The sequence below is a fragment of the Muntiacus reevesi genome, chromosome 12, assembly GCF_963930625.1.
Source record: "Muntiacus reevesi chromosome 12, mMunRee1.1, whole genome shotgun sequence".
Classification (NCBI taxonomy): Eukaryota; Metazoa; Chordata; class Mammalia; order Artiodactyla; family Cervidae; genus Muntiacus; species Muntiacus reevesi.
Window position 1 is genome coordinate 25719936 of NC_089260.1, and position 10671 is coordinate 25730606.

Genomic DNA, 10671 nt, shown 5'->3' on the forward strand with positions numbered 1-10671 from the left:
ATTCAGTGCAACAATTCAGAAAGCCTTGTCTGTGTTTTTGGATTAAACTATATGTAAGATTTTTGAACTAACAGAGGGAGAAATTGGAATGACCAACAAAGATTTCAATTTAAAGAGCTGAAGAGTCTACATAGATAGGTTGCTCAAGCAGCAAAGGAATATTTCTCACAGCCTCAGAGAGAGAAATGGGGTAATTGCTAAGAAAAATGGGTCTATCTGACTTATTATGCTATTTCCACCAAATTCTAGTAGCTTCCCTTATCCCTTCTTTTATGACCATTTGACATCTGAGCAGAAGGCAAGAGCTCTTCCTGCAAAAGTTGAGCTTGATTGCTTACAATTTCTGCCCCCAGGGGTTGCCACCCCTCCCTTGATTAGGAGAAATGGCCCCCTGCTCATCCTGTCAAGATGCCCAGGCCGCACAGTGAATAGGGGAGAAATCTCATTTTGGAGACAAGCATTCTCTGTGAACTCTATTAAGCAACAAAACAGCCAGGCTTTCACAAGGTCATATTTCCAGGATATAATCACCAACTTCTTGGGTGCAATAGAAGGCCCCTGCCGGAGTCCACTCTTTCCATGTTCGTCAATGTGATTATTTCATGATAACAGCTTTCTCGAGGGAGTCTGAGATGCTTTCTGCACATTTTAATGAGCCTGTCATTCTGCCTCAATTCTTTCCCTTAGTCTTTATTTCTTCTCTGCCTCTTTTCTTTCATGTTGTTAGCCACATGTATTTAGAAGGCCGAGAGGACACAGAGATTTTTAAATGTCATCCATCATGGATGGAAATCTATTGTCTTCCCTTCTGGAAATGTAGCAATATTGCATTGTCTCGGTTTAACAGGGTTAAAGATACTCTATATCTGTGTTCTGAGGAAAAAAAACAAAACAAAGCAAACTGTATAATTGAAACTGAAATTTCGGTATGCTCCTAAATAAAGAATAATCTTAGTTTTAAGGAAGCACTGAAGCACATTAAGTACAGTTATAAACACATTAAGTACAGTTATAATTAAGAGCATCACAACAAATAACCCTGGTAGTAAAAGATTTCAGAGTCCCATCCAATGACCCAGCCAATTTAAGATTCTGTGGTTATGGTTTTGCTGTAATTCACTAAAAAAGACTATATACAGACCCAGTGGTTCTAAGGCTAACATATTCATTTGGAAGTGCTACTTAATTTAACAACAACTACTAATGAATGTGAGATTCATAAAAATTTGGTTTTTATTTTCAAGAACAGAAAATATATATAAATAAAGGAATGGTCAGAATATTTGATTTCATTTCTGTTACTCATGCCATTCTGTATTTATTAAATTTATACTTAATTTTTAACATATTTAATAATTTTCTTTTACACTAGAGTTTGAATTTTACAACTATTAATAAATTTATCCTGGGATTTAGTATTAAAAAATGGTACAATAGGATTTGATTTTATAACTAGGTTTACCTTGGGATTTGCTATGTAAGGACTGTAGATTAGGGTATATATTTTAATGAATTTCAACTACCCATTGACGACTTTTTATTCTCATTTTTTCAGATGGCTTTTGTTAATGAATGATGTCTGTGACTAATGCTCCCTGTAGCTTCATCTATTTAAATTAATCTGGCTCTTTATCCTTTGCAAACATATGTATGATCTGCTTCAATCAGATTTTCTGAAAACAAAGGGGAAGTATTCCCCGTCTTTTCCCAGAGGTTTAAAAATGATATGCATTGAACTAATCCAATTGGACTAATATGATCATTTGTGTGTGTGTATGCAGAAGGGCATAGACTGCTCAATAATATATGAGAAAGGAGAGATGACTATTCTCCTCCCAGCTTCTTTGCATCTGGATCCGGTGGAGAAGGGATTTGTGGACTCAATACTCACGTGGTTGCTGGGCTGCAAAGCTTTGCCTTAGGAACAGTGTCCTCTCTTCCTCTGGAAATAAGGATACATTCTCCAAGTCAGGCAAAGATGATGTGTTGGCTCACCTTCATTCACACATGTTTTCTAGCAGGGATGAGGGGTCTATATGCACAGTCTCAGGCTCCCACTGGCCACCAGAGTGGCAAATCAAAGGTCTGGGTTTATCCAGGTTGGGCTGGCTGAGGGACGGACACTCCCTCAGTCTGAGCCCGGACTTGGGTCTGGGAGGCCACCCCTCAGACACCTTCATAGTGCGTGTCTTGGTCTATCTAGGCGGCTATAACAAAATGTCTCAGATGGACTGGTCTTAGAAATAACAGAGATTTTTCTGGGATCTTCCTGGACCAGGGATCAAACCAGTGTTCCTTGCATTGCAAGGCAGACTCTTAGCCACTGGACCATAAGAGAAGCTCCTATATCCATTCTTAATTCACATAAAACTATTAAGAAGCAAATTCAGGAAGTTGTATTTCTACTATAAATGGAGATGCAGTGTAGAGATAAGAAAACCATGAAAATGAAAACACGACTACTATAGAAATCTGACTATGCTCCTGTGAAATCAGCTTGCACCTCAGCAGTGGAACACACGCTACTTTTTGGAAAGTACTGCTCAATTGTACCACCTCTCAGATTATCCAAAGGGAGGCGTTTAAAGATTTTTCTGAAGAAGATCTACAGATCGTACTACAATTATAGCTTATAAAAGAGACAGCAAGGAGTTAAATAAAACTGTAAACGATCACATTGATTTCTAGTTGTTGTCACAGTAAAAAGTGTCAGTCTTATCTTAGTATAAATGCACCAAATCTTGGTTGACTATGCACTCACTGAATTCTAAACAAAGTGTGATGGAAAACTTTCGAAGTGTTTCTTAGACCATCTTTCCTATGGTCTTTAACTCAGGAGGGAAAGAAAGTACTACACACAGACTATTTAAAAATGAGATCAGCAGGACAATGAATATGGGATGTTGTGCTTGGAGGGCTAAATGTTCTTACCACAACCTCTGTCAGGCTGGATTTATTAGAGTCTATGAAAGGATGACTATGAACTTACAATAAAACACAGCATTTTCTTTAGATTTGGGAATGGTCAAAGACTGTGGCTAGACTAGGCTTAATTACACGTGTCATTTGACTTGGTGGCACTCTATATTCACAAAAATCTCAAAGGGATCCATTATTTATCTTAACAGTTTAAATATACAAGTCATGTTGGATTTTCTTTTTCTTTTTCTTTTCGTCTCTAGATGCTGATTTGTATGTTTAAAAGAAATGCAATAGGAATAGTCTGCATTCAGATGCTTTTATTATTTGATCTGTTAAGAATGAATCAACATAGAAGCTGGACGCTTAATAAGATGAGAGGCGGAAACAAAGAAAATTATTATTTAAAACTTTTCAAATTTGTTACACTTCTCATCCCAAGATTATAAAGTACCAATTTCTACTAAATACATGAAAGTGCTGCCAACTCTAGAAATTTCAGAGAGAATAGTAAGCATTAACTAGTCGTATAAAAATAGAACTTTGTGACCAGTAATGAAGGGGTGTTTATTTCCTACATTATTCCAAATGTATAATTTTCATTGTTCCTTTTCAAATTATAACCGGATACAAAACAAAATCCTCTTTTTATTCAGAAAGGATATTATTAAGTTTTCCTTAAAAAAAAAAAAAAGAGCTCTGTGCAGACACGTCTCAAAAATGGACCCAAAGATGAATGAAATAGCTTATTAACATGATTCAATATTTTCAAGAGATGAAGTCATATCATTTAATTCTTTAGCCTTCGTGCTGATTTGATTACCATTCACTGTTTGTGATCCTAGGTTACGAGAAAGAGGCTTAGTTTAGACGAAGCTGAGATTGCACTCATGAGTCCATGAGCTGTTGGACTGATAGTGGTTCTTCTGTTCTGTTGTCCCATCTGTGATTTCAGAGTTTCTCTAGACCTTAAGAGAACTGGGGGGGTCACGTGCCAGTGAGACTCCCCTTCCTTTACTGAAAGTCATGTGACTTCCTCCATAGCTGGCTCCAGAGTTCTTTGAGTCTCATGACTGCTATCTCAGAGAGGTCAATGGGGAGACTTCAGGAAGCCACAATCCCTGTCCCACAAATTGCACACAGTGTTGTCTGCTCTGCCCTGACCTGGGAGGAGCACATCACTTCCAGAAGATTCTTCAAGGATTCATTAATTTTAAAAAGCTGTAAGCTGGTCCTTCAATGCCTCTATAACCAGGAGCTGCCCAGGTGGCACAGTGGTGAAGAATTTGCTTGCCCATGCAGGGGACGCAGGGGATGCTGATTTGATCCCTAGGGTCAGGAAGATCCCCTAGAGAAGGAAATGGGGACCCACCCCAGAATTATTGCCTCGAGAGTCCCATGAACAGAAGAGCTTGGCAGACAGGCTACCGTTCATGAGGTTGCAAAGAGTCTGGCATGACTGAGCATGCAAGCATTCATGACTCACTTTGTTGCAATTCATAGTCCCAGAGCAACTGCCTCTACATTATGTAGAGTCTAAATCTTTTCAGGGTGAAATAGATAAGATCTCTTTTAAAAAAATCTATCATGGTGAAATATACACAACGCAATATTTTTCATTTTAACTGTAAGTTCATAATTCAGTGGCACTAAAAACATTAACCTCTTGATGAAAGTGAAAGAGGAGAGTGAAAAATTTGGCTTACAACTCAACATTCAGAAAACTAAAATCATGGCATCTGGTCCCAACACCTCATGGCAAATAGATGGGGAAACAATGGAAACAGTAGCTGACTTTACTTTTTCGAACTCCAAAATCACTGCAGATGGTGACTGCAGCCATGAAATTAAAAGACGCTTTCTCCTTGGAAGGAAAGTTGTGACCAACCTAGACAGCATATTGAAAAGCAGAGACATTCCTTTGCCAACAAAGGTCCATCTAGTCAAGGCTATGGTTTTTCCAGTGGTCATGTACGGATATGAGAGTTGGACTGTGAAGAAAGCTGAGCACCGAAAAATTGATACTTTTGAACTGTGGTGTTGGCGAAGACTCTTGAGAGTTCCTTGGACTGCAAGGAGATTCAACCAGTTCATCCTAAAGGAGATGAGTCCTGAGTGTTCATTGGAAGGACTGACGCTAAGCTGAAACTCCAATACTTTGACCACCTCATGCGAAGAGTTGACTCATTGGAAAAGACCCTGATGCTGGGAGGGATCGGGGGCAGAAGGAGAAGGGGTGACAGAGGATGAGAGGACTGGATGGCATCACCGACTCGATGGACGTGAGTTTGGGTAAGCTCTGGGAGTTGGTGATGGATAGGGAGGCCTGGTGTGCTGCGATTCATGGGGTTGCAGAGTCCGACAGGACTGAGCGACTGAACTGAAATACGTTAACAATATATAACAATCATCACTTCCCTGTAACCATTAAATAGTAACTCCCTCCCTACACTCCTCTCAGAACCTGTTAACCTCTGTTCTACTTTCTGTCTTCATGAATTTCCGTATTCTAGTTACCTCATATAAGTTGAATAAAGCAATATTTACCCTTATATGTCTGACTTTCTTCACCAAGAGTAGTATTTTCACGGTCCCTCTGTGTTGTAGCATTTATGAAAATTTCACTCATTTTTAATGCTGATTAACATTCTGGTGTGTATATGTAGCACATTTTGTAATCCAATCATCTCTTGATGGACATTTGTGTTGTTTCCACCTTTTGACTATTGTGAATAATGTTGCTATGGACATTGGTTTGAGTTCCTACTTTTATTATTTTGGATTTATACCTAGGAATGAGATTTGTGGATAAGATCTCTTTTTCTGAATAAAAAATCTAAAAGTAGTTTCTTCTTTTCACCACCAAGCAAAACTTTTGCCACAGAATTATCCAAAATCAGTTGTTATTCCCTATTCAGTTTGCTATAAGTGATATGAACCCACATGGGTATCTTTGCAATCACCCCACTTTCCAATTGCAAGTCCTTTTCTCATGTTCTTGCCTTGTTAAACACTTGGAAACAAAATCCATCAAAGAGGAAGATAGTTATTTTTATCTTGAGCATAGGTCCTGTAGATCTTATTCTTTGTTCAATATTCATGACACAAAAATAAATTTTTACTGCATGAAAGAGATATAGTGAAAGAGAAATAATAATTTCACCTAGACACTATTTCCATACAATTTTCAGAATTTATTTTGTAAATTACTTGAAATGGCCCCTGTCACCAACGAACAGTATGAAAAATAAGGGCATATCATTTCCCTTGTGAAAATAATTATTCTGGACACGGCACTAATTTACCAACCCTGAAAAAGTCAGTTCTGTTTATAAAGACCTTGACATATCCACGGAATTGAGAAGTTTAAGTAAATATCATGGGCTTGTGTTTGCTGGTCCCTGGGGTAATTGCTTAATACAAGTTCCTCTGGAGATCTTTATCCTCAGAAATCTTATTAAAATGATGACATTATCAAGGAGGATGGGAGAGAAAAATAGAATTAAAGGTGGATGCATAGTGGGAACTTGGCCTGAGGAATTCATTTTCACAGAGATACTTCATCATTTCTCCCAAACTCATCCTCACCGCATCAGAGAGGCAAAAGAGTTGGAATGATCATAATCCTTTGGGACTCATAGTTAATTATCCTAAATAATGTGGTAGACACTGCCTGTGAATGGGAATGGAAGTCAAGTATCTCAGGGATCCGCAGTGCCCATGTCACCTCGCTCACTCCCTGCTGTCAGATTTACCCTGAGTTAGCTCTGGTTCCATAGGTTTGCCCTATTTTGGAGAACAATGAATTGAATTGAAATGAATGAGCAACATAGAATTGAAGGTTTGGAAGGCATTTGTTCTCCTGCGTTTGAATTCCCTCTGCATCTCTGCCATCCGGATGTCTGGATCCCAATTGAATTTTCAGAGACTGCGAGCAGTATGGGGCAATGGTTCAGAGGGCCCGATATGGAAGACACACCAATCTGGATCGGACTTGACTGCCATGTATTAGCCTTGAGTCCTTAGATAAGTCACTTAAGCATCCTGAGCCTCTATGTCTTCATCTACAGTATCTTTAAAATAACCCCTTGTGTGATTGCTATGAGGGCAAAATAGAAGAAGGCTTGGACACGCCGTTCATTACTGAATGACTGCTTCGTCTCAGCACAGTAGTGAATGTTTTTCATACAAGTTACTCTAGTTGGAACCGAAAGAGTGTCAGGTGACTATTACCAGTGCCTTGAGGTCATTCAGGCAGATTACTTCAAGAATAGCTTAACATCATCAGATCTCATCCCTTTCCCACCTTTAAGCAAGTCTCCAAAATATGATTGTGGTAACCACACTAAAATGGAAGGTTGGTCACATTATTTCATCATCTTATATTTTGCCCTATAAAGTAATAAATATGTCCAGGCATTCAGACGTGGATGTCTTTGGGAGGGGAGTGCACTTTTCAGGCCACCATACTACACTTTACGGATAGGGAACCAAAGGATTTAGTTGCCAGAGGACCACAGGCATTAAGCCTGGATTTGAAGCTGCATTTTTTTGATCCTGGAGTCCATCTGTCCCTTCGTTCCTCTCTTTATCCCTAAATAATCAGTAATATCAAATGACATTTGTGTGGCTGTCTTATTCTGAGTCAAGGTTAATTATAAAACTCCTGAGTTCAGGATTCGAAGGGCAAGCAATATAGACAGAAATTACTGGTGACACAGAACACTCGAGGTTTGTGCAACACATGCATTGATTTCCTTTATTGTTGAAGCAGGCAGCGGGGTGGTGGGGAGGGAAGGCTGACGGAGATGCTGGGCTCCTGGGGGATGGATCAGCATCTCATTACCTTGGCTGCTGCGGACTCTCAGCTGGTGTGTCAGGGACCTCAGCTAGCAAGTGCCCCTTCTGCCTAGGGAAAAAAGGTTAGTAGCTCAGTCGTGTCCAACTCTTTGTGACCCCGTGGGCTGTAGCCTGCCAGGCTCCACTGTTCATGGAATTCTCCAAGAAAGAATACTGGAGTGGGTTGCCATTCCCTTCTCCAGGGGATCTTTCCAACCCAGGGATTAAACCCGGGTCTGCTGCATTGCAGGCAGAGTTTTTACCATCTGAGCCACTAAGAAAGCCCTCTGCCTAGGAGGCATGGGGCAAAAACACCCCAACCCAGTGTCTTCCTTTGGAAATGCAAGAGGGTGGGGGCTCAGGATCAGGGATGGTGTGGCAACCCAGTTTTTTTTTTTTTTTTTTTCCAGTATAAAGGGGATAGTCTGTTTATTCACATCTTCTCAAATTCTGGGTTATATCATTTAACATTGGCTAAGCGTTTTCTTTCTTTCTTTTTACTTTAAAAAATTATTTTTAATGGGAGGATAATTGTTTTATGATATTGTGTTGGTTTCTGCCATACACCAACATGGATCAGCCATAGGTAAACATATGTCCCCTGGTGACCCAGCTTCTATGCTAGAATTTCTACTAGGGGACCAGGATTGTAGCAAGAAGTGTTCACTCCATTGGATTTTATTTAAATACAAACAACTTTTTAGATTACTTACTTTTCTCATACAATCATGCTTTCCCCTTTTCAAAAATGTTTCTCAAAGGCATCATGTTCAAAACCAAGTTTTATAGAAATATATACAACATGTTTGTATTTAACAAAGTGGGGTCAAAACACTGTCAAAACAAGCCCATTTGAGGAGAGTGCAGAATGTGTCTATGAAAAATCCTCAAACCACACAAGTCACAATTGTACATAATCAAACAGTAGAAATGCAGGCAGAGCATTCCTCTCTCAGAAGTAAGCCCTATGAATGGTGAATAATTTCAGTCTTCTCTTTATGCTTTTTAAGAGACATAGCTAATCAATTTATTTTCAGTAAGTGGGGTCATATCTTGGCTACTTGCTCTTTAACATTAACAATGAACCTTGGAGGCATCTACAGGTTGAGTGAGTGAATGATAGTCGCTCAGTCCTGTCCAACCCTTTATGACCCCATGGGCTGTAGCCTGCCAGGCTCCTCTGTTCGTGGAATTCTCCAGGCAAGAATAATGGAGTGGGTTGCCATTTCCTTCTCCAATCTACAGGTTAGAACCTAAAAAAGTTGTATAGTATCCCAAAGCTTTGGTATATAATACCATAATGTCTTTATTCCCTTATTGGACACTTACATGTTGCTTGCGTGTTATTGTAACAATACTATAAGGAGCATTATTTAAATGTCACTTGAGTGTTCATGCAGCTATAAATTAGGAGTGGATTTTTTAAAGGGATGCACTTTTTCTACTACACCAAAAATGGAAAAATTGGCACCAATCAAAGGAGGAAGCTACTCTGAGATCTTAAAAGTTTTCAACTCTGCATCATAATGTGAAATAAAAGAAGTCTCCTGGTAGTTGTACTTTATAAAGAGGCTCCTTGAGGAGTGTCTCCCAGAATTACCTTTCCAGTCCTTGCATGTGCATGACTGTCCTTCAAGCTGATTGTGCTATTCTTCACATTCCTGGGATGGCTTCATATTTCTGTAGTTTCCTTTCATGGTGTAACAATTATGGTTCTGCTTGGCTTCATAACTGTAGGGTCTTACACAAATGTGTTCAATTTGTTCACTCAACTAGTCCAGAGGCCATCATCCAGGGCAGGCAGAACAGTTCACACCTTTAAAGACCTGGGCTCCCTTTGTCTTCCTGCTCAATTATCCTTTTCATGTCTGTCTCTTTCATCCTTAATGGAGATTAAGTAGAAACTAGCCTTGTCTGCTATTCTTGGCAATTCAGGTGAAAATGTTTTGAAGAAAACCCTAAAAATGTGGAATACTCAACGCTGATTCTGTTACAGGCAAAAGGATTAAAATAATGGCATACATGACACTATAAATAATACTGTATATAAGAAATTACCTATAATTCTACCTTCCAATAAAAAGGATGGTTTTCATTTTTCTTTGGCTCATTCTGGTCCCACTGAATAAGCAATCATGATTTTTACATACCTTCAATCCAGAATAAATTAAACTTTATATTCTTTGCTTTTTACTTAATCTAGCATAAGTATGTTAATACCTTAGTCATCTAAATATTCATAAAAGAGCTGCACTGTATTCCACCAGCTTGATATACGATTTATTTATTTCACTAAGTCTACAAAGACATTTAGATTATTTCTACTTTAAAAAGCTAGTGTAGGAAATGTCACAAAGACCATTTTCCTGTGTATTGCTTTTTACTTTTTTTAAGGATTCCTACTTTATGGAAACATTTTAATGAGATGAATTACACATGAAAATTTTCATGACTCTTGCAAAAGGAACATGCTGTTTTTGAAAACAAATTTTACCAATTTATGCTATTGTCTACACTGCTACTGTGTGACCCTTTTAACACCTTAAAAAAAAGACAGAGAGAGAAAGAGAGAGAGAGAGAGAGAGAGAGAGAGAGAGAGAGAGAGAGATCCAGGATTGAATCAGCTCTGCCCTCTTGTGGTAAATCTTAAAATTTCAGGGCAAGCTTGTGCTCACCCCAGGGCTATTTTTAGAATGTTGTTGCAGAAAGCGTTCTCATCAGCCACTGGTCTTTACAAACACAATGTATGGATTTTGATAATAGTTGTACTGACTCAAAGAATGAGAATGGTTTGGACTTGAAGTCCACATTATTAATAAAGCAATCACCTTAAAATACATCCATATAGGAGCGGGTCAATTCTTGTTCTATTTGATTAGCTAATTGGTGGTATGACCTGGGGGGCAATCTTCT